The 23,440-nt window shown below is 43.6% G+C and overlaps 1 long non-coding RNA gene across 1 annotated transcript in view; it reads left to right on the forward strand.

The window, feature by feature from the left end:
- Positions 1-4,494: 4,494 nt before the first annotated feature.
- LOC117347683 overlaps positions 4,495-23,440 on the forward strand; it is a 60,744-nt gene continuing 41,798 nt past the window's right edge. The window contains exon 1 of the long non-coding RNA XR_004536818.1: positions 4,495-4,652. This is a non-coding gene — a long non-coding RNA (uncharacterized LOC117347683). The remainder of the gene's footprint in view (positions 4,653-23,440) is intronic.

Genomic DNA, 23,440 nt, shown 5'->3' on the forward strand with positions numbered 1-23,440 from the left:
GTTCGAGGCTTGTGTGGTTAAGGCAGAGTTTGCAGGAATGGAGCAGAGACAGCGACAAAACTCACAGGGACGGAGCGATTGAGTTCCTGTGTCCCCGTGTCATTCTGTACTACTAACCAAGAACATAGTAACATAGTACATGACGGAAGATAAAGACCCAAATGGTCCATCCAGTCTGCCCAACCTGATTCAATTTAAATTTTTTTCTTAGCTATTTCTGGGCAAGAATCCAAAGCTCTACCCGGTACTGTGCTTGGGTTTCTACTGCCGAAATCTCTGTTAAGACTTACTCCAGCCCATCTACACCTTCCCAGCCATTGAAGCCCTCCCCAGCCCATCCTCCACCAAACGGCCATAAACAGACACAGACCGTGCAAGTCTGCCCAGTACTGGCCTTAGTTCAATATTTAATATTATTTTCTGATTCTAAATCCCACGCTTCTTTGAACTCAGTCACAGTTTTACTCTCCACCACCTCTCTCGGGAGAGCATTCCAGGCATCCACTACCCTCTCCGTAAAGTAGAATTTCCTAACATTGCCCCTGAATCTACCACCCCTCAACCTCAAATTATGTTGTCTGGTTTTACCATTTTCCTTTCTCTGGAAAAGATTTTGTTCTACGTTAATAGCCCATCCCAGCCCAGTACATTGACTGATTTATTGGTTTAGAGAAAATAGTGGCACTGTGATAAATTACTAGATTTATTTATTTAAAATACTTATATTCCTTTACATCACAAACGTTCTGAACAATTTCCAATAAACATATACTGATACAGGTAACAGGCATCATTGTGCAGCTGTTTATTGAGCCATTAACACGTTTGAAAACCATTAAACTGGCAACGGGCCAGCACTGACTAAGATGACAGATTGCATATCGGCAGTCGGTGAAAGCCAGGGCTGCTGCTGTAGACTTTTATCTTCCGCAGACACAAAGACCCTCTTTTGCTCCAAGCAATGCCAGCTCTAACCAAAAGCTAGCACTTCTGCCTCCCGAAAAGCAATTTCCATGTTTAAACCTGTTTTAGAAGTAGAAAAGGCAGTATATGGGTAAATAATGCGTTGATGAGAAGATGGCGTTTATTGAAAAGAATACTAGGGCCAATGTGAGCAACTGCAAAGTGATGCATGTGGGAAAGAGGAACCCGATCTATAGTTATGTAATGCTGGGTTCTATATGGGAGCCACTGCTCAGGAAAAAGATCTAAGTGTCATCATTGAGGATATGTTGAAACCCTCAGCTCAATGTGCGGCGGCAGCTAAGAAAGCAAAGAGAATGTTAGGAATTATCAGGAAAGGAATGGAAAACAAAGATGAAAACATTATAATGCCCTTGTATCACTCTATGGTATAGCTGCACCTCGAATACTGTGTGGAATTCTGATCGCCGTATCTCAAAAAAGATGTAGCGGAATTAGAAAAGGTACAGAGAAGGGCGACAAAAATTATGAAAGGAATGGGAAAGTCTAAAGTGGATATGGCTCTTCAGTTTGGAGATAGAGGTCTATAAAATGCAGGGTGGAGTGGAAAGGGTAGATGTGAATCTGTTGTTTACTCTTTCCAAAAATAGTAGGTCTAGGGGGTATGCGATAAAGCTACTAAGTAGTAGATTTAAAACAGACCAGAGAAAATATTTCTTCACACAAAGTGTAATTAAACTCTGGAATTCGTTGCCGGAGAATGTGGTGAAATCAGTTAGCTTAGCAGGGTTTAAAAAAGGTTTGACTACTTTCCTACAAGAGAAGTCCATAGGCCATTATTGAGATGGACTTGGTTTCAGAGGGGGAGGGGTTTTGGGGGGGTGTTTGGGAGTTCATGGGGTATCAGGGTGGGGTGTGGGGGTGTCAGGGTTGGGTGTCAGGGGATCAAGGAGGCCTGGCGGCAGGAGGGAGTAGGCATCCTTCGTGTCAGTTTTAGGGATGATGGCGGGTGTTAGGCAGGAGAGAAGGGGCATCCCTCCTGCCAATCTTAGGAGGGAGAGTACTGGGGGGATCCTCTGCTGCAGCCAGCTCAGCTGATCACGGCAGGGGAGTCCTGTCGGCTTAGCTGATCATAGACTCCCATGCTGCAATCAGCTTATGGCAAGGGATCCCTTGGCAAAGATAATCAGCTAACCCGTTTACCTTTGCAATCAGGCAGACGTGAGTCTCTAACCAGCGCTAGCTGGCATGGGCACTGGTTAGAGAATCGGGGTGGGGGGTACGGCATCTATCCTTTCAGGTAGATGTGATTCTGCAAAGGATGCTTCTTAGATAGCTGCTGAGTCTGGTGTCCTATATAGAATCAGGCCCTTAGTCCAGTGAATTTCCACTTTTTTTTCATTCCATCAGAAAAATATGGAACGAAAAAAGTTGAAAATCGCTGGACTAAATGTACAGCCCTCGATGGAGACTGCCCCAACTTTGTTGCACGGGCTGAGAACTTTTCAGTGGTCCCTCATATATACTTGTGGCTGTTACGTTATTAGAGATTTGTGTTCCACCATAGCCCCACAAAAAAAGGTTCAAAGCGGGTCACAATAACAATATTACAATTCATTACATAATTACATAGTAAATGATGACAGATAAAGGCCTGAACGGTCCATCCAGTGTGTCCATTAGTTATTGTCATTAAAAATACATGATTAAATTAAGTTGCTTCTTCTCTGATATTTCTGGGCCATAGACTAAAGTCCACCTGGTATTGTCCTAGGTTCTAACATCTGAAGTTGCCATCCAAGCTCACTCCAGCCTATCCAACCATCCCGTTGTTTGCAGGATATCTACCGTAAAGTCTGGCCAGTAACGTAGTCATGTTCCAAGTTAATGGAGTTCCCATTGATGCCCTCCCCAGCCCACCATATATGGAACAAACCGTGCAAGTCTGTCCAATACCGGCCTTAGTTCTTTAAATGATACCATTTCTACCCACACATGCCCCAAACAGTTCTAGGCATTCCTAGGACAAATATATCAACATGTTATGTTATATGCGTTATATATGCGCTTATATCATGCTTAACCACTTTAAAAGTTCAAAGCAGTTCACAAGATTCAATTATAGATCTTCCTGAAAATACAGTCAAAGTCTAAAAAATATACGGCAGCAGGATTATCTGTGCAAATTTAAGCGATTATTGCAACGATATTTATTTTGCAAGATGAAGTTTTTAATTTTTAGGGGGGGTGCATATATGAGCGCTGCCCGCTGATTTGTTTATCGTTCTTAGGCCTGTAATGTCTGTATTAGTGTTTTTGTATTTTTATACTGTGTATGTATTTATTGTATAAAGCGGGAAATAAATGAATACATTACAAATTATTTCAGAACAGATAGGCCTAAAACCATTTTCAGTACAAGGGTGGTTGGGGGGGAGGGGTTGACTCTACCTTGTCTTTCAAGCCTCAGACTGATGCTGTTGTCTGCTCTTCCTTTCCATTCCACCGCATTCACCCCCCCTTGTTGCTGTCTTCTACGTACTCTTCTCCTCCCTATCATTATCTCACGTATTGACTAGGTTGGCCTTCCTCTCTGTCCCATGAAATAGCGACAATAGAGCCAGTCTACTGCTTGAAAGGTTTTCTATCCAGCTCACCATTTTGCCCCGTCACTCCCCTTCAATCGGTACACTGGCTCCAGGTTTCCACACGCATTAAGGGGGGGTCTTTTACTAAGGCGTGCTAGCCGATTTAGAGTGCGCTAAATATCGGTGCACGCTAAATACTAATGTGTCCATAGAATAGCATTTAGCGCGTACTAAATCAGCTAGCACGCCTTAGTAAAAAAAACTCCTAAATTTAAGCTTCTTTGGCTGTTTTTTTAATGTCCTGTTTCCCTACAGCCCCTATCTACCTGAATGTCCTCCTAACCCCCTTGTCCAATTCTCTCCTCGACCATTAATCTCCTCGACCATTAATCCCCTCTCTTCCATTCTTTTGTCTTGCAAGGCTAGTCTCAGCTACGTAGGCCCCTCTTTGCCATCTTACATCTATTCTGAAACCTCTTACCCAAGATTCAAATCTCTCCTCAAAATTCACCTGTGTACAGAATCTTTTGGATCAGTTGCCATCTGACTCCTCTTCTACCTCTCCCCCCCCCCCCTCTTCATTTTATGTCTCTTACCCTGCTTTTTATTATTATTATTATTGTAAACCACATAATTGCCACGGAGGATCACCTGTGGTATATTGTCACAGGGCTCCCATGTTCCTAGTGAGGAAGCCTTGCCAGAAGAGGGAGGTAAAATTAAAAACATTAAAAGTATTCCTAAGCCTGCTAGTTTAACTCCCAAAGCAGCACCTAGGAGTACTCAAAAGCCATGCCTTGCTATAGTTAAACCACCTCAAGCCACACCTAAAGCATCCAGAACTGGTTCAGCTTTCCCCAAGCCAGCTGTAAGGAAACAGCCAGAAAGACTACATGTCCCAGCAGCCACAAGACCATGGAAAGGGAAAAGCAGGGATGGACTACAAGCCACACCCAATCAGGCTGATACTGGTTCAGGCCAGATTAGAAGGCTTCATAGGGTAGGCTAATCAGCCCACTGCAGTGAAAGAAAAGGGAGTAACTTTCAGCATAGAAACAGCTCCAGCAACCCAGAGTCATACAGCAGACTACAGCCTAGGAGAGCCGAAAGCAGCAGTCTTCACCATGGCAGCAAACTAAGGTAGAAGTTTGTGAGGATGAGAGTAATGTTTATTTAAGATTTGATCTACCGCTCCTGCATTCTACTGACCTAAGCGGTTTACAAAGTGTCAAACTAAAATGAAATTAGGTACTTGAGAAAAATGACCCTATCTATCCCGAAGGCTCACAATCTAGCTAAAGTACCTGATAAACTAAAAATATGTAATAACAATATATAATACATTTCCAAGATCAAAAATCAAAGAAATAAAATTAATGAAAGAAGATAAAAAATAAAATTAAACAAATTTAAGAGATAGAAAAGTCTCTGAAGCGGCCTGATAGCAAACGGACATATTATAGTGCAGGTCTTAATACAACTCCCTAATGATAATGCTGTGTTTGTGCCAGATGATAGTGAAAGTTAGTTGCTCTGACATTGAAACGGAGGGAACTGATTTGCCTAGCCTAGAAGGCATGGAAGTAAGCTGAAGGCCACTGATAAAGAAGTTTGCACAGAATTATTGTGAAAAGTGAAGTTTTGTTTGAACTTTAAAATACAAGCCACAGGCGGCCATTTTGTTTTGAGATCTTGGGAGGGGATCTTCCAAGCTGATGCATTGAGGAAAAAATTATTGGAGTGGATCCCACCCTTGGGGGCATTAAGCCTATAACCCCCAAGGAGTTTGGCCTGTCAAAGAAAAGCTTTCATTTTGAATAAGGTTTTTTTTTCCTGGTATTTTGGCTTGAACTGGAATTGTTTGCTTTAGAAAATAAGCATAGGAAGATACAAACCTGGAAGTCACTTTTGAAAGTTTGTTTGCGGTGTATGAATAATAAACTATACAAAGAAATTGTACCATTGTTTTTGAACTCTTTATTAAAGCAATACCAAGCTACCAAACAACCCCGCAAACCACTCAGCCGAGGTCGGTGTGCACTGAGTTAGGCCACTTGCTGAGCCTAGCTTGGCTGTACCTGGTCACAATATCAAGCCTCTAAAAATAAATGAAGTGCACTGAGGTAAGGCAATCCAAAATATTGGATCTGTTATCATGAATACAGAAGATCTGTTTAAATGAAAGTTCAGTTTGGTTTACTTGATAGAGATTTATTTATTTCGATTTTTATCCCGTTCTCCCAGAAGCTCAGAACGGGTTACAAGTAGACATTCATAATCATTTGAACACAGACTAGTCATGACAACAAATAGGTTACAGTAGGCAATAACAGAGATTATTCTAGAGACCAGACTGGTCATAGCGAAGAGTACTAGGAGAAGTATATTGAGGAGGCAGTTTTTAATGGCCCAACTGGCGGAAGAGGAAGGTCTTTACTGCTCTGCAGAAGGTCACTAGTGAGTCTAGCGACCTGATCTGTGTGGGTAGTCTGTTCCATAGCTGAGGTAGGAAATGGCTGTAGGATCTTTTGTACGCCATACTCATTCGGAGGGAATGCTGAGTCTTTGTTCCGCTTTGGAGCGAAGGAGGCGGTTAGGGGTTTATAGGCATAGCTTGGATGCTATGTAGGCTTGAGGGTTTTGGATTTTTTTGTAGAATCTCTTGTGTGTCATGACCAGGGCTTTGAAGATGCATCGCTTTTTGACTGGTAACCAGTGAGCTGCATAGAGCGCTGGAGTAATGGGGTCATGGTAGCTGAGGTTGTATAGGAGTTGAATTGCCGAGTTCTGGACTTTTTGGAGGCATTTTAGATCTCTTGCAGCGATACCATTGAATAGGGAGTTGGCAGTAGTCTAGTCTAGAGAGTACGTAGGCATATACTCGCGTATATTAACAAAAAGTCAGCTCTAAGGGGTTTAAAATGTGAAAGCAAGGGAGGGAACATTTTTTTTAAAACACTAGAAATATAATAAAGCAGAAACCAAACCAAGAAACACAAAAGGGGAAAGAGGTGAGAAAAGATTACAAAATATTATAGGTTAAATAGGGATGGAAAATAAAAGAATCCAAAGGAAAAATGTTGCTCCAATTTCTATGTAGCAATCCCTTATCACCAGAGCTCTAAGCTCATGTTGTTCCCAAGGCAATAGTGATGCATAAAGAAACTTCCAGCTGTAAAGCTTTAAAAATTAGTCAAAACTTTAACCCCCCTCTTTTACGAAACTAGAAACAATTTCTAGTGCGGGGAGCCGCGCTGAATGGCCTGCGCGGCTCCTGGCACTCGTAGGAACTCGATGAGCGTCGGGAGCACAGCGCGGCTCCCCGTGCTAGAAACTGCTTTCACACTTTCGTAAAAGGAGGCCTAAATCTAATTCTCCTGTAGAGTGGGGGGATGGGAGGATCAGGTGGTTTCTGAAAGCTGAAGGTAGCATTGCTGCAGTGTTAGGTGTAAGGTGGAGAAGGGAGTGAATCCTTTCTGTGTGCCCAGATACTGATTGGAGGGACCATTAACCAAATCTATTGGTTTGACATCAGGATATAAGAATTGCCGCTGCTGGGTCAGACCAGTGGTCCATCATGCCTAGCAGTCCGCTCTCGCGGCGGCCCTTAGGTCAAAGGCCAGTGCTCTAAATGAGTCCAGCCTCACCTGCTTCCAACTTTGTCTTGAATCCCTGAAGGGTGTTTTCCCCTATAACAGCCTCCGGAAGAGCGTTCCAGTTTTCCACCACTCTTTGGGTGAAGAAGGACTTCCTTACGTTTGTACGGAATCTATCCCCTTTCAACTTTAGAGAGTGCCCTCTCGTTCTCTCTACCTTGGAGAGGGTGAACAACCTGTCTTTCTCTACTAAGTCTATTCCCTTCATTATCTTGAATGTTTCGATCATGTCCCCTCTCGGTCTCCTCTTTTCAAGGGAGAAGAGGCCCAGTTTCTCCAATCTCTCACTGTACGGCAACTCCTCCAGCCCTTTAACCATTTTAGTCGCTCTTCTCTGGACCCTTTCAAGTAGTACCGTGTCCTTCTTCATGTACGGCGACCAGTGCTGGCCGCAGTACTCCATGGCCCGGTACAAGTTGGGGCTGGGCTGACAGAGACCCTAAGTTGTGCCATACGTATTGCACTCACTGTGGTCATTCTGAATCAATGGGTTTACTTAAAGTCTCTTCAATAGATAAACTAGGGGAAATAACAGAGGCAGAATGTAAACTGTATTTACAAAGTCTCTTATTTTTCATCCCTGTTAGAATATGTGAATATTCTCTCCTTAGCTTTCCCAAATAACAATGTGGCAAACAGCTCAAGTATGTTGCAAAGAATTGACATTTCCAGTGTTAATTATTAGAGGTGCTGAGAGATTTAGGGATTTTAGGTAACTTGGTCCTGGTTGGATGTGTGACAGTCCCAGGGAACCTGTAGCTGTAAGCAGTTTTTATTTCATCAGCCTCTGGAGCTATTCCAGGATCTTGTTAGAGGATGGTGGTTCTGGTTGCCCTGCAGGAAATACACAGCTTCTCCTTTGCTCTTTGGTGCCAGGATCGGGTCCAATAGGCTCCTCTTCCCACTGCCCCAGTCACACTGCAGAGCTTAAGTGGCAGTGGCTAAGTTTATCCTTACAGAGCCACGAAGCTAGTTAAAGGTATTGAGAATTTGAGCTACAAAGAACGCCTCGGAAAACTGGGATTGTTCACCCTCGAGAAGAGAAGACTGCGAGGGGACATGATAGAGACTTTTAAAATACTAAAAGGATTCAACAAAATAGAGCAAGAAACATCGTTATTCACATTGTCAAATGTGACTCGGACAAGAGGTCATGGACTGAAACTGAGGGGCACCAGGCCCAGGACAATTATCAGGAAATTCTGTTTCACACAACGAGTGGTGGACACTTGGAACGCTCTCCCGGAGGAGGTCATGATGGAGACCACCATTCTGGGATTCAAGGGCAAGTTGGATGCACACCTTCTCGCAAATCACATTGAGGGATATGAGTAAACAAGGTTTCTCAGCAGGAAATACCTGGCTTGGCCTCCGTGAGTGCGGGTCGCTGGCCTGGATGGACCTAGGGTCTGATCCGGCGAAGCCATTTCTTATGTTCTTTTTCCTGTGCTTCCTGGGGCTTAGATGGCTAGAAGCATTGGACTGGTTGGAGCCTCCCCTTTCATGTAAGGTCATCAACGAGCAGTGGCGTGCGGTGTGTGCTTTCAGGGGACTCGGTGAATACCCAGCTCTACAGCCCTGCTTTTAATTTTTTTAATTTTTTTTTTTTTTTTGCTTGATGCAGTTAGATTTGCTGAGTAGACAGCCTGCTCAACCAGTCAAACTGCATCAAACGAAAAGTAAATAAATTAAAAAAAAAAAAAAGCAGGGCTCTTGGGCTGGGGATTCTTCAAATCCCCCTGAAGGCCCTGACAGTACAGATCTGAATTTGATTGGCTGAGCAGCAACTGCCTGTTGCCTGCTCAACCTATAAAATTCAGAGCAGTGCCCTTGGGGCCTTTAGAGGGTGGGATGAATCCCCTGAAGGCCCTGACGGCATGCCACTGGCAGCAAGGGAGATTAGAAGCCAAAGACAAGGGTTTTATGCCCTTGGCAAGTTCCTTCCAAAACTCGTCTCCTCACTTCATTAGAATACCAGTCGAGGGGAAAACTCCTTCTTGCTAGTAACTAGTGATGGCCTAGTATAGTAAAAGTATATTACTCTAGCAGGGTCTCTAGCTGTTAGTGCGAACACCCTTAAAGCAGGACCTTAGGGTCTATACATTAGGGAAGAGGTTGAAATTCAAGCCACGACAGTGGGAAAGCTGCATCTGGGTGGTCTTGCTCTATCTAACATGAGGAGAATGTGGGCTGCTAATAATAACTTTATTATTATATACCGCCATATCACAAACAGTTCTAAGCAGTTTACAAGGGAAGAGACTGTATACAGACAGCGACATTATAGAAATTGCATTGGCATGTTAAGTTTAGAAGTGTTTTGGAAGTACATCAGGTTGAGGTGAGGTCAGAGAAATTTGTCAAAGAGATAGGTTTTAATTGACTTTCTAAAGGTTTGGTACGAAAGAGCATTTGAGATGAAGTTGGTTAAACATTTGCTCCATTTGCCTGCTTGGAATGATAGTGTTCTATCAAGGTATCTCTTGTAGGTGCAACCCTTTAGGGATGGAAAAGCGAACAAGTAGGTACTGTATGTATTGGTTGTGCCTGGGAATTTGAATTGGCGAGACAGATAGGATGGGGATGAACCTGTCATGGTTTTGAAGCAAAGGCAAGCAAGCTTAAAAATGACCCTTTCTTCCACAGGCAGCCAGTGTAGTTTTTTGTAATATGGGCTTACATGGTCTGATTTCTTGAGGCCATAAATGAGACGGACTGCAGCATTTTGGATGACTCTCAGTCGTTTGATGGTTTTCTTGAGAGATCCCCAGTATATAATATTGCAGTAGTCTAAGGTAGTTAAGATCAGGGATTGAACCAGCAGTCGAAAGGAAAAGAAATCAAAGTATTGTTTAATGGTACGAAGTTTCCATAGAGTGAGAAAGCATTTTTTGACTTGAATATTAGTGTGATCTTCAAACGTCAGGCTTCGGTCCAGGGTGATGCCAAGGGTTTTGGTTGTGGGATTAATTGGGTAGTCTGATCCATTTAGTCTCGAAGAGGTGTTCATGATCTAACAGGTCTGCTCACTGATTCAGGGTCAGCACACTAGCCTTTTGGACTGCTTTCATAGAAACACGATGGCAGATAAAGGCCAAATGGCCCATCCAGTCTGCCCATCCGCAGCAACCATTATCTCTTTCTCTCTCTAAGAGATCCCATGTGCCTATCCCAGGCTTTCTTGAAGTTGGACACTCTCTACCACCTCTTTCGACTTCCATGTAAATTTTCTCACAGGTCTGTGACCATGAGATTTTTGTATAAAGGATATGAGCTTACAAATTTATCTCCCTTGTTGAAATGATTGTCGCATGCTAAATTTGTTTTTGAACCGCAAGGCATTAGCACATGTTCTGGTGCACCACCAGCTTCGGCAGTCACCGTATTCCCTTGCTATCGGGCTAATGTTAAAGATTTAAGCACGTAGAACTGCATTTTGCATGCTCAAGTAAGCTTTTTTAAGATTGCCTAGCGTCAGGGCCTGTGTCAGGGGTTTTGGCACCACCTCCTCCCCCGCAACCTATAAATTGGCCTCGTTCCCTCCCCTCCTCCTTGATCCAGCATCTCCCTTTTTCCCCTCTCCTCCCCATATCCAGGTATAGTAACTTCAAATAAACCATAACCATTAACGCTTCTCTCTCCTTTCTCCTTCCTTCCTTCCACCTACCTAACCAACCATCCAGCATTTCCCCCTCTCTAATACTCACTGCCAGTCCAATATTGCCCCCCTTCAAGCCCACGTGCTCGTGACATCGTAACATAGTCCGTCCAATCTTCCCAACAAGGTGGTCAGAGTTGAATCTGACACTGTGCACAGGCTGCACTTCTTCATGATTCAAGCTCTCTGGGAGTCATAAGTCTATGTTGTCTGTCCAGGCTTGGAATGTATTATCGCAGTCATTACATCAATCCTCTAGTTTCTGCTAGTTCAGGAAGCTGTGCTGTCTGAGCACTTTTTGGGTGCGAGTTCAGAGGGGAAAATCAAGTAATGCACAGAGAGATGGGAAAATTTTTCCTTTTTTCGTTTTAGGGGTTGGTTAGTGTTGTGGGTTTGCGATAAGTTTTAATGATGTTTTCTAGCTTTGTATGTTTTCTGTATGGATTATCTATTGTAATGTAATGTAATTTATTTCTTATATACCGCTACATCCGTTAGGTTCTAAGCGGTTTACAGAAAATATACATTAAGATTAGAAATAAGAAAGGTACTTGAAAAATTCCCTTACTGTCCCGAAGGCTCACAATCTAACTAAAGTACCTGGAGGGTAATAGAGAAGTGAAAAGTAGAGTTAGAGGAAAAATAAAAATAAAATAAACATTTTAACAAGACAGCATTGATCTAAATACTTTGGAAGGTAGAAGAGAGGAGAGAAAGGAATAGAAGCATGATGAAGTGATGAAGTGGAGCAAGTAAGTTTAGGAGGAGCGATTGACGTTTCCAGAAAGGGCTTCTTCAGGGAAGAGACTTGGCCGACAGTCCCAGGATGCCTATGTCTCCTCCCCTGAGATGTTCTCCCATCCATGCATTCCCTCCCAGATATTGATATGTCTGTTGCTTCTGTACCTTGCCCAGATCTGTGGATGGGCGGGTTATAAATATTTTTAAATAAATAAAGATCAAACACTGGCATACCTAATTTCAGTGTCTCTACCAATTTGGGGGGCACAGACCGTAGAAGTCTGCCCTACTAGTGGAGTTGCGGTCAAAAGCCCACTCCAACTTTGATCCTGATCTGTTTTTGCCATTTATGGGACCCCAGACCATATAAGTCTGTCCAGCATTGGTCTTACTTCCCAGCCTCTGAAGCCGCCTTCTAAGCTCACTCCAGCTATGAAATCGTGAAGAAGAACTTCCTTACATTTGTACGGAATCCATCCCCTTTCAACTTTAGAGAGTGCCCTCTCGTTCTCTATACCTTGGAGAGGGTGAACAACCTGTCTTATCCCCTTCAGTACCTTGAATGTTTTGATCATGTCCCCTCTGTCTCCTCTTTTTAAGGGAGAAGAGGCCCAGTTTCTCCAATCTCTCACTTTACAGCAACTCCTCCAACCCCTTAACCATTTTAGACACTCTTCTCCTGGACCCTTTTGAGTAGTACTATGTCCTTCTTAATATAAGGCGACCAGTGCTGGACGCAGTACTCCAGGTGGGGGCATACCATGGCAATGTACAGCGGCATGATAACCTTCTCCGATCTGTTCGTGATCCCCATTCCTAGCATTCTGTTTGCCCTTTTTGCTGCCGCCGCACATTGCGTGGACGGCTTCATCGACTTGTCGATCAGAACTCCCAAGTCCCTTTCCTGGGAGGTCTCTCCAAGTACTGCCCCGGACATCCTGTATTCGTGCATGAGATTTTTGTTACCGACATGCATCACTTTACACTTATCTACGCTGAAACCTCATTTGCCATGTCGATGCCCATTTCTCGAGCTTGATTATGTCACGTTGCAGATCTTTGCAATCCCCCTGTGTCTTCACTACTCCACCTTATTATTATCCTCGTGATTTTTTTTTTTTTTTTTTACCTATACAACTTTACCACTGCCTGGAGGTCTTTTGGTTTGTATACCTCATTTTCTTGTCTTTCCATTGAATTTTGCCATGAGGACTTTTCTCCTGTTTCTTTTGTCAAGAAAAGCAAACGCATCTGGCAAAATGTAAATTAGATGTTACAGGAGTTCTAGAAACATCTGAGAACTTTGTAGAAGGGCAACTCTGGTTGTACCATTTGTTTTTGCTCAGGATAAAGACTCCATTGTGCATTTATATTTCCGACAACAAAACTCTTAATTTTGAGGTACAAAAGTTAGAATATTTCCTGATGTTTGTAAGAGAACCCAAGAGCTAGGAAATTGTTTCTTGCTTTGAAGTAAGAAGCCTTGTCTCTAAGGGCAAAATTTTTTCCTAGGTGATTCAATGGCGAGCAGCCACCTTTCTATTTTACGAACATTCATTCAGAGTAAGAGATAATACAAGCAACCCTCTCCTCTACGGTTTCAGTTTAGATTTACCGTACGTATATGACTTGATGATAGTCGGCAGTTTTTTCTTTTCTTTATTTCTGTTTCCTATGGAATAATTTATTTATAACCCACTTATCTAGAAATCTAGGTGGGGGAACAATACACCCATACAGAATCGGTCGAAATTACAAACAATAACGGCTCCTTACTAAGGTGCGCTAGTGTTTTTAGCGCACTAAATCCACGCTATGCTTCTAGAACTAACGCTGGCGTTAAGGTCTAGTGCGTACGACAATTTAGCGTGTGCTATTCTACGCATTAAGGCCCTAATGCACCTTTGTAAAAGGAGCCCTACAATGCAGTAAAAACAACAACAAAAAAATCATACGCATGCACCCCTAAAACACAATTCAATAACAGTACAACCCTCTGCCTGAAAAGGAAAAAAATATCTCTGGCTTTTTAAATCTTGGATCCTTCTTATTGTGGTCTAGAATTTCATTTTCTAATGGAAGAGCTTTGTTTGATGTACTCTTTTTTTTCTTGTTTATAATAGTTCTTAAATTTGGAAAATTGCTGTTCAAGATTATATTGCCTTGATGTAACCATTGAAAATGTAATAACAATAAAAGGCTCCCTTTACAAAGCTGCGTTAAGCTTTTTTTTTTATCGCCAGCCGTATTAGCTCCGACACTAATAGAATTACCGCCATGGCTGGCGATTTTAAAAAAGCCTAATGTGGCTTTGTAAAAGGTGTGTGGTGGTGGAGGATTTTTTTAAGTACAATATAATATGCCTATGTGTTTTCAAGCACTGCATACTCTTGTTTTCCTGTTAAATTATTTCATTACTTTATTTTTCATAATACTGTATACAAAAAATATACATCAAGCACATCTCAACACCGATACAGAAGAAAATGGCAATTGAAAATCAGGACATGAGATACCTCACTGAGGGCTCCTTTTACTAAACAACGGTAGAGGTTTCTACCACAGGTTGGAGAATTAAATGTTCCAATGCTCATAGTTATTCTATGAGCGATGGAGCATTTTATTTGCCAGCCCACGGTAGAAACCTCTACCGCTGTTTAGTAAAACCCAGCGTGAGGTAGGAAGGGGCGCTTAAAAGATCTCAGCCCAACCAAGAAGAGAGTAACGTGGATACAGTTAAATCGGTGTCAAAACCTAGAATTTCATTTCTGCAAATTGGCACGTAACAAAATAAGACGACACTCTTTTCAACTACAGTGGCAAAATAACGCTCGGAATATAGGAAGTTGAGCTGAGATCTTTTCAGCACCCCCTTACACGTAATAAAAGTGAGCCAAGTATAGGACGATCAAGTCATTGTGACATCACTGAGGTTGGGTTCTTATTGGTGGGATGAGGCATTGTGACATCGCGATCTCGGCTCTGGTTACCAGAGACTGAAAGTCTTCACACTACGAGGGGGCGCTGAAAGGTTCTCAGCCCCAACCGAGAAGAGAATAATGTCGATATGGTTCAATCGATGATCTGAATCGATGTCGAAGCACAGAATTTTGTTTCTGCAAATTGGCCCTCAACAAAATAAGACGACACTCTTTTCAGCTACTGTGGCAAAATAATGCTCAGAATACAGGAAGCTGGTTGGTTGGGTTGAGAACTTTTCAGCGCCCCCCTATTTCTATTAGATTATGAACGACAACAAAAGAAAAGCCGATAAAAAGAACAGGCCGGAGGTACTAGGCTGCCACCCTGGATAACTGCATCTCCTAGACTGCAGACCTGGAACTTGCTTTCGGGTTTGATTTTAGAAAAGGCAAGTAATTAAAAAAAAAAAAAAAATTGTAACCAATACAATTCTCAAAGGGCAAGTGTACACAGGAGAACTGGTGCAGGGCTGTCGAAGAGCAGTTTTAATTAAGGAAAGCCAGTGGCTGGCAGACCCTTTAAACTGGAAATATAAGGGTTAGGAATTTTGAGACCATCTGACTCCCATATGGCTTTCTGCCTGTTCCCTCCTTCTAATCATCTCTCCAAAGCAGCTCAGAGGAGCAGTGTGGTCTGGTCCTCGGGAAGCAGCAGGTTGCGAGTTGCACAGAGGATTAAATGTGCCTTGATTGTAGGCTCACAGGTCACGTTGGTGGCCTCCCTGGCTCCAGGGCATGTAAGCATGGGGTTTGGATTTACTCAATCTAAGTTCGAGGTGTGTTACAATTTCAGGCCTAGATTTCACTGACATGCATAATGTTGTCAGCAGGTGACCCACGGTAAATAAGTTTCAGTGTTCAAGTTTAATAAATATTTTAACTTACTACCCACTGAAAGCCCTTCGAAGTGGTTTGCCTCCCTCAAATTTTAAAAAGATCAAGCATGGGGTAACGGAGGATGAAAGTGAATTGGCTGCTTCCACAAGGCCCTGCTGCTCCATTCCAAGCACCGCCTGGTTTGATTTACTTGATAGATGGCCAGTCAGTCATACACTCGCGCTGGCAGCCTGTATGTCTACCCAAGCCACTTTAGGAATGGTGAACTGGAGATACATAAGTAAACATAGAAGTGGAGGTGTAGCTTAACTGCTAGAAAAACAAGGAAACCAGGATTCAAATCCTGTTTTTCTCACTGACCTACAGAAGTCACTTAACCTTCCACTGGCTCGGAGAAAAAAGTGCCTTCTAGTGCAGGGTCTGTCTACTGAACATGTATAAAAATATAAAATGAATGAAACCCAGGGGAGGACATGGAAAGACTGGACATGGCTCTGGAAGGGGGGGGGGGAGGGGTTAGGAGATAAATGAAGGTCTCTGGTGGGGCTTCAATCAAAAGGTTTATCTAGGGTGCAGTGTAATGTTAAGCCTGCCCTGTGTCTCTGTACCACAGGGAAAGGGGATTGGGACTTTATATTGCCTTTTTAAAGTTTTACAACCACACTAAGTGGTTTACATATGGGTACTTCAAGCATTTTCCCTATCTAATGTATCTGGCGCAGTGGAGGATTAAGCGATTTGCCCAGGGTCAGAGGAAGCAGCACAGGGTTTGAACCTACAAACTCAGGTTACTGAGGCTGCAGCCCTAACCACTGCACCACATTTTCCTCCAGTGCAATAGCAGAAGCGAGCCAAGTAGAGAACAATGAAGCCATTGTGACATCACCAATGAGGTTGGCTCTTAGACATTGGTGGAATGAGGCATTATGACATCAGGGAAAGGGGCTGGGACTTGTATACCGCCTTTTTGTTGTTTTGCAACCACACTCAAAGCAATTTACATTCAGGTACTTCAGGCAATTTCCCTATCTGTCCCAGTGGGCTCTCAATCTATCTAATATACCTGGCGCAGAGGAAGATTAAGTGACTTGCCCAGGGTAACAGGGAGCAGTATAAGATTTGAACCCACAACCTCAGGATGATGAGGCTGTAGCTCTAACCACGGCACCACACTCTCCTCCAAAGTCTACTTAGGGTAGAAAGTCACCATTATCGGGATAGCGAGAGAAAGGGTGGAGTGGGCATGGAGTGGGCACAAAGGGAAAAAGTTATGTTGCCTTTGGCCACATAGAACAGGACTGGAGGAACAGCCTAATGATTATTGCAGTAGCCTCGGAACCAGGGGACCTGCATTTGACTGCCATTGCAGCTCCTTGTGATTTGGGGCAAGCCACTTAACCCTCTGTTGCCCCAGGTGCAAAATAAGAACCTGTAAACTGATTTGACCGAGACCATTCCCTCTCCCTTTCGTCTCTTTCTGCTGTGGGAAGGGTCTCTAGCTTTAAATCCGCTGTGGATAGACATGAGGACTAAGGAAGAGCAGGTGTCAAATGAACTGCTGTAAGCAAACCCAGTGGGGTTTAAGTGTTCTGTTTATAGACGAGCAAAACAGCTAAACTGGGGAGGGAACAAAGCAGCTCTCCTCGCACAGCAAGACACCCAAGCAAGGGCAGCAGTGTCTCAGAAGCTGCCTAGTTCCGGGAATGACACTTTGTCGTCATCCCTGGTTTTAAACTTATATCCCAAAGCAGCACAGAAATCTTGTATTTATCTATTGATTTAAAACATTTACAGCCTGCACGTTCCACAGTTCAAGGCATTTTATATGGGTATTGTCTAAAATTATATATAATTTTAGACAATATCCACATAAAATGCAATACAAAATAAAATACCCCTTATCAAAGATACAGCACAAACTCAAATATCAGTACTACAGGTCCCATAATGCACCTAGGAGTCTATCACAAACTCTGGCCTGGCCTAGAAGTTCCCTTCTGGATGTGGTAACTTAGAAGCTCTGAGCCAGTGAGGTAGGCTTGTCTGATCACACACAGCAGGACTGCAGTTCTGTCTATGGCTACTCACAAGGCGCTGTGTGACCAGATAGGATGAAATACAGAATGAGGGCAAAGTGCATTCTCTGGTCCTGCACAAACAAGCGTAGTGAGACTCTGATGCCGCAATCTTTTGCAACCCCAGGAGACTCTCGCATCACGTCTCTTTGGGATCTTTTAAAATAAATCTTTACCCATTGCATCTCGCAAAGCCGTGCAGAGGTCATGGACACGTGAACTTGTTCATTACAGAAACAAGCAAAGCTGGATTTCAGCCTGGGTTTCATTCAGCCAATATTAGAAACAAAAACGCATTTGATTTTCTTTTCATTTGCGTATATCTGAGGTGGTAAGATCTGCAGTTGGCTCATGCCAGAGCTTTTATTATTGGGAAAAAAAATCAAATCTTAGGTTTTCAGATAAAACGAGTTTAACAGATGTACCTTTTCTGCAATGCTTCCTTTCCCAGTGATCCAAACATCCTTATTTAAAAGCATGACTCACTATTAAAATAAGATCTACTTTGTAGAAGTTTAAAAAAAAAATATTATTGGGATTGTTACATTTATAGGTCTTTTCCAGACTCTCTTTATTGACATAATAGTTTATGTAAACCAATGAGATTTGTTATGATGAAATGACTAATGTCTTTATTAGCCATTTTCAGTGCAATTTATTGAATGTAATCTAAGACACCTTATTGCACTGAGTGCCTCATAGAAACATAGAAGATGACGGCAGAAAAGGGCTACAGCCCATCAAGTCTGCCCACTCTGCTTACCCACCCCCTGTCTATGCCCTAATGACCCAATTTCCTTATCTTGACCCTCATAGGGATCCCACATGGGTATCCCATTTATTCTTAAAGTCTGGCACGCATTTTCTTTTGGGGGATCATATCACAGAGCAGTGTACAGTGGACTGGCAAAGGTAAAGGAACAGAGAACAGGTTGCCCCTCCTAAAGTAACAACTGGAAGTCCTATTCCAAAGTCACAGCAGGCTTGTAAGTCTTTTTCCAATGATAAGCACTGGAGCGGTTAGTGGAGATCGCAATGGCATCCAGCTGGTGCCTGTATGGCACGCCCATGCTGATGGCCCTGCATATAAACAGAGCATATAAACTCTGAAATTCTTCGCTGGAGAATGTGGTGAAATCAGTTATCCTAGCAGAGTTTAAAGAAAAGTTTGGATAATTTCATAAGAGAAGCCCATAGGCCATTAGTGAGATGGCTTGGGGAAATCCACTGCTTATTCCTAAGATAAGCAGCACAAAATCTGCTTTATTACTTGGGACCTGGTTTGGCCACTAATGAAAACTGAATACCGGGCTTGATGGACCTACGGTCTGTCCCAGTATTGCAATTCTTAATTTATTATGCCTATTGATAAATCCACCCCTTGTGGTGTACACAGGTGGCCTTCAAAAAGCTGGTAAGGCAGTTTCGTCTCTGGTTACCTGTACATTACTCTGGTGCTTCAAGGTTTCCAGGTAGAGGGAACGGGGAATGCTGCAGGTCACTTTGAAAGACCTGCTCCGGCTTTCCCTCCTATACCTGCTGAGTGCATAAGCTATCCCAGACAGTCTTGGGGCCCTCCACACTGGCTTTTTGGGCCCCAAAAATTAGGCATTAACTAGTGCAGTGCTAAGTATGATTCTATAAAAATCAGGCGGCCTTTATAGAATTCACTTAGAGCTGCCTAAGCGACTTTAGACATTGCTAGGTGTCCTAACTTTACTGGCGCTCTATTTATGCCAGAGTTTTCTTGGCCTACCTGTGTGCACCTAAGTTAAATGCCTAACGGCACCCAAGTCCAAAACAGACACCTTTATACAAAACACACATGATCCACCCCCTAACCACGCCTACTTTGTAATAGACACCTACCAAGTTAGTCATGTAGCATCCAATTAAATGCACTTTACATTGATTACGAGGTGCTAATGGTTAATGATCTGTGCCAATTAAGGGCTGGTTTCTCAAAACTCGCCGGTAAAATCTGGCAAGTCAATGTAGCGGCTGTAGTGACTTTTACGGGTGATTCTCATCATAATAGCATGTAAATTATATGTATGCTATTTATGCAGAGAATCGCCAGTAAAGAAAGGGAGTTATGTGCCTGGCGCTTGCTTGGAAGAGTAATCGCTAAGCTGCTCTGTCTGCCCCGATCTACTCAGTCGTAGGTTTCCCCGAGTCCTGCTGGTAGAAAGAAAAGTCCCACCTCCCTCAATGCCCCATACAAAATCAGCAGGAGGGATGCCCATTCCCTCCTGCCTCAGTCACTGCTGCCTGGACCCGCCCGGACCCCCCCCCCCACCTCCCCATGCCTTGGCAAGAGATGCCCTCTCCCTCCTGCTGCCACCAGTGCCAAGGTTCCCCACCTCCCCTACACTCGTCGACAAACCCCCATACTTTGAAATTGAAGGACAGCTGGAGGGGTGCCCACTCTCTCCAGGCAGTAATCCCGCCTCTTCAAAACGATGGGCCTTCCCCTTACCGCTGCATCCTGGGAAGGGACCTTAAGGCTCTGATTGGCTCAGGAACCAAAAGCCCTGCCCCTGGATGGGGCTTTAGGTATCGGAACCAATCAGAGCCTTAGGTCCCTCCCAGTGCATCCCAGGATACACTAGGCACAGGCCTAAGTCCCTGACTGGTCCAGGTGAATAAAGCCCAGCCCAAGGGAGGGGGCCATAGGCACCTGAGCCAATCAGGGCCTTAAGCCCCTTCCAGTGCATCCCAGGTTATACCAGGAAGAGGAAGGCCCAGCTTTTTGAAGAGATGGGCCTGCTGGCCAAAGGGAGTGGGCATCTCTCTGGCTGTATTTCCACTTCAAGGTATTGGGGGGAGTTGTCGGGGGGTGGGGGACCCCGGAGGCAGGAGGGAGTGGGCATCCCTCTTGCAGTCCTTCAATTTAAAGGTATAGGGGCAGCAGATTGTTGGGGGGGGCACAATGGCAGCAAGAGGGAGTGAGCATCCCTTCTGTTACATGGGGGGCATTGAATGGCCCTAGGAGGGATTGGTGGGAAGGGGGATGAATCGGGGGTCTTTCTTTTTTAATTTGCAGGGGAGGATCTGAGCTTTCATAATGATGACATAACTAGTAATAATAGCATATTACTTTCCCGTCAGTGCCTGAGCCAATCAGCACTCAGGTACGAGCAGAAAGTAAGGCTACGACAGCTCAGACCCTGCCGGAAATTTTTGCCTGCAAATGTAGTGCAACGAGGTTAGAGAATCGCCCGGCAATGACAGAGAATCGCCCAGAGTGATTGCTTAGATATTAATGGCCCTATTTTACAACCATATTAATATTAATGACCTCATTGTTGGACTCTGTTACGAAGTTCAAAAAAAGACCGCGAGTTCTGCTAATCGGCTGGTAAAATACTGGCAAGCTAAACTGGTTGGAACTGGTTTAGCTATCATCGTTAACGGCACAGTACGTTTTCAGAATCTGGTCCTCAGTCGATTTAAACAATCCACCATCTAGGTATGCCGTTCTGGGCACTTAACTTTAGACGGACTGTATAGAATTTACCTGTTTAAGTCATTTAACTTTTGGTCCGAGTCCCTTTTGTTGACAAACGGCTTTATCCCCGCCTCTGTCTAGCACTGCATAAAAATGTGCGAGCTGGTGTTCTGGAGGTCAAATTAAGATTTTTAGCTAGGGGCGAATGAAATCCAGAATTTCCTGGGCAGGATTTTCAGCTGCGTTTCCATTCCATGTGCAGGCAGCCTGAAGTAGAACTTCAGGCCCACTCCTGTCTCCTTGCTCATGCGCTCTCACTTGTCTCGGTCCTCCTTCTCTCAACTTTATAATAATAATAATAACTTTATTCTTGTATACTGCTATACCCAAGGAGTTCTAGGCGGTTCACAGCAATTTATCAAAGTTATAAACATATCAGAGATTACAAATAGTGCACAAACAATAATGAACAATTGACAAAGAATGATGTCGTTAAGGTTAGCTGGAGGAGGGAAGTATAGGTTATTGAGGGTAGTGGGAAGGGATATTACAGTAAGAAGGAGAAAGAGGGGATTTCAGTGCATTGAAGAGGGGGGGAGTAGTGAGGGACGGGGTATCAGGGGTTGTGTCCGTGGAATAGGTGAGTTTTGAGTAGCTTTCTGAAGTCTAGGTAGGTGGGGGCCTCGAGCACCATTTGGGCTAGCCATGGGTTCAGTTTAGCCGCTTGAAAAGCGAAGGTTTTGTCGAAGAACCTTTTGAGGTGACATAGTTTTAGTGAGGGGAAGGCGAACAGATGAATTCTGCGGGAGTTCTTAGTGTTGCAATTCAGGTTGAAGTGTGGGTTGAGGTAGGTTGGGGATAAACCGAGTACTGTTTTGTAGCAGAAGCAAGCAAACTTGAATATGACTCTGGATTCGAAAGGTAGCCAATGAAGTTTGAGATAAAAAGGGGTGATGTGTTCCCATTTATTTAGGCCAAATATAAGGCGGACAGTGGCGTTTTGAATTAGTTTTAGTCTCCTGATGGTTTTTTTCGTGGCGCCCAAGTAGATAATATTGCAGTAGTCCAGGATGCTGAGAATGGAGGATTGTACCAGCAGTCGGGAAGAGGAGTCGTGGAAGTGTTTTTTTATGGTGCGGAGTTTTCAGAGTACTGAGATGCTTTTCCTGACTGTAAGATCAGTGTGTTTCTCTAGGGAGAGATGTTTGTCTAGCGTGACTCCCAGTATTTTTAAGGTTTGTTCAAGGGGGAAGGCTGAACCGTTCACTTGAATTGTGGTGTCTTTGATTTTGTCATTGGGGGTGGCTAGGAACTTAGTCCTGTCGGTTGCCTTATGTGCTCACCTTTACTGCCGGTTGTAGTGTTTTCCCAACCCAGTGAAGAATAAATTTCTGATCGCCTCCTGCCAAGTCAGTCCATAGGGGGGAGAGAGATTGAGATGGGTAGCTTGGCCCTCAAGGGAGCAGGCGGCATTTGTATTTGACTGGTAGAGCCTAGGGAGCCCTTCTAGCCCTGTTCCAATGACTGGTTCTTCTCTTTTTTTTTCTTTGATCGTCTGAGAAACCCTGCCAGTCATGCTCGAGTGACTGGTGGCTCCTGCCTTCAATTCTGCTATTTTTTTTCTGTGTTGCCTTCTATCTTTGCCTTTCTGTGGAAACATAAACTTGTGAATTTCTGCTGCCAGGAAAGTTAGATGCATAAGATCCTGCACATAAGCAAACTGCTATTCAAGAAATTTATTAAGACAAACTAACACCGCCCGGACCATGTCTATCTTCTCCAGATCCTAGAACTTTCTAATTAAATTATCTATCTTGTAATGGCCCCGAAGTAATCCACTCTACTTTGTAACTCTCCTGGAAATATCTGGATAATCTCGTGGGTAATCCGCCTTGAACTGGAATAAAAGTCACTGATGTAATAAGCAGATATAAAAATTACAGACACACTGATCATCAGAGGTCTAAGAAAAGGTGCCTAAAAAAAGACGGTAGTTTTAAACTAGAGCCTGGGCGAGAAGTGACTGTTCCTGTTGAGCATATGATTTTCAGCGCTATATCTTGAAATGATACCAATAATATAGGCTGTATGTAAATGCAAAATAGGCTGACTTAAACGGTTCTATGATTTCTGTATCAACTTTTGATAAGGAACAAATTGTGTAAAAGAATTATAAAAATACATCTAGGTGTTTATATGCAGTTGCCAACAGTCTGTAGGAGTGGACTAATGGTCAGAGCTGCTGACCATTAGTCCACCCTGAGATTATGAGTTTAAACCCAGCCTGCTCCTTGTGAACCTGGGCAAGTCACTTGACTCTCTATTGCCCCCAGGTACCACAGTGTAGATTGTGAGCCTGCCTGGACAGATGGGGAAAATACTTGAGAGTACCTGATTTATTATCCAGTGTGTTGTAAACCACTTTGGTGAATGTCTTCATGAAACGGCCGTTAATAAATCCCCCCCAAATAAGATGTCGGGGTTAGAATAGGCAACACTAAGGCCCAAATGCTACAGACGGCACCATGA

This window comes from Geotrypetes seraphini, chromosome 13 (assembly GCF_902459505.1).
Source record: "Geotrypetes seraphini chromosome 13, aGeoSer1.1, whole genome shotgun sequence".
In the NCBI taxonomy this organism is placed as follows: Eukaryota; Metazoa; Chordata; class Amphibia; order Gymnophiona; family Dermophiidae; genus Geotrypetes; species Geotrypetes seraphini.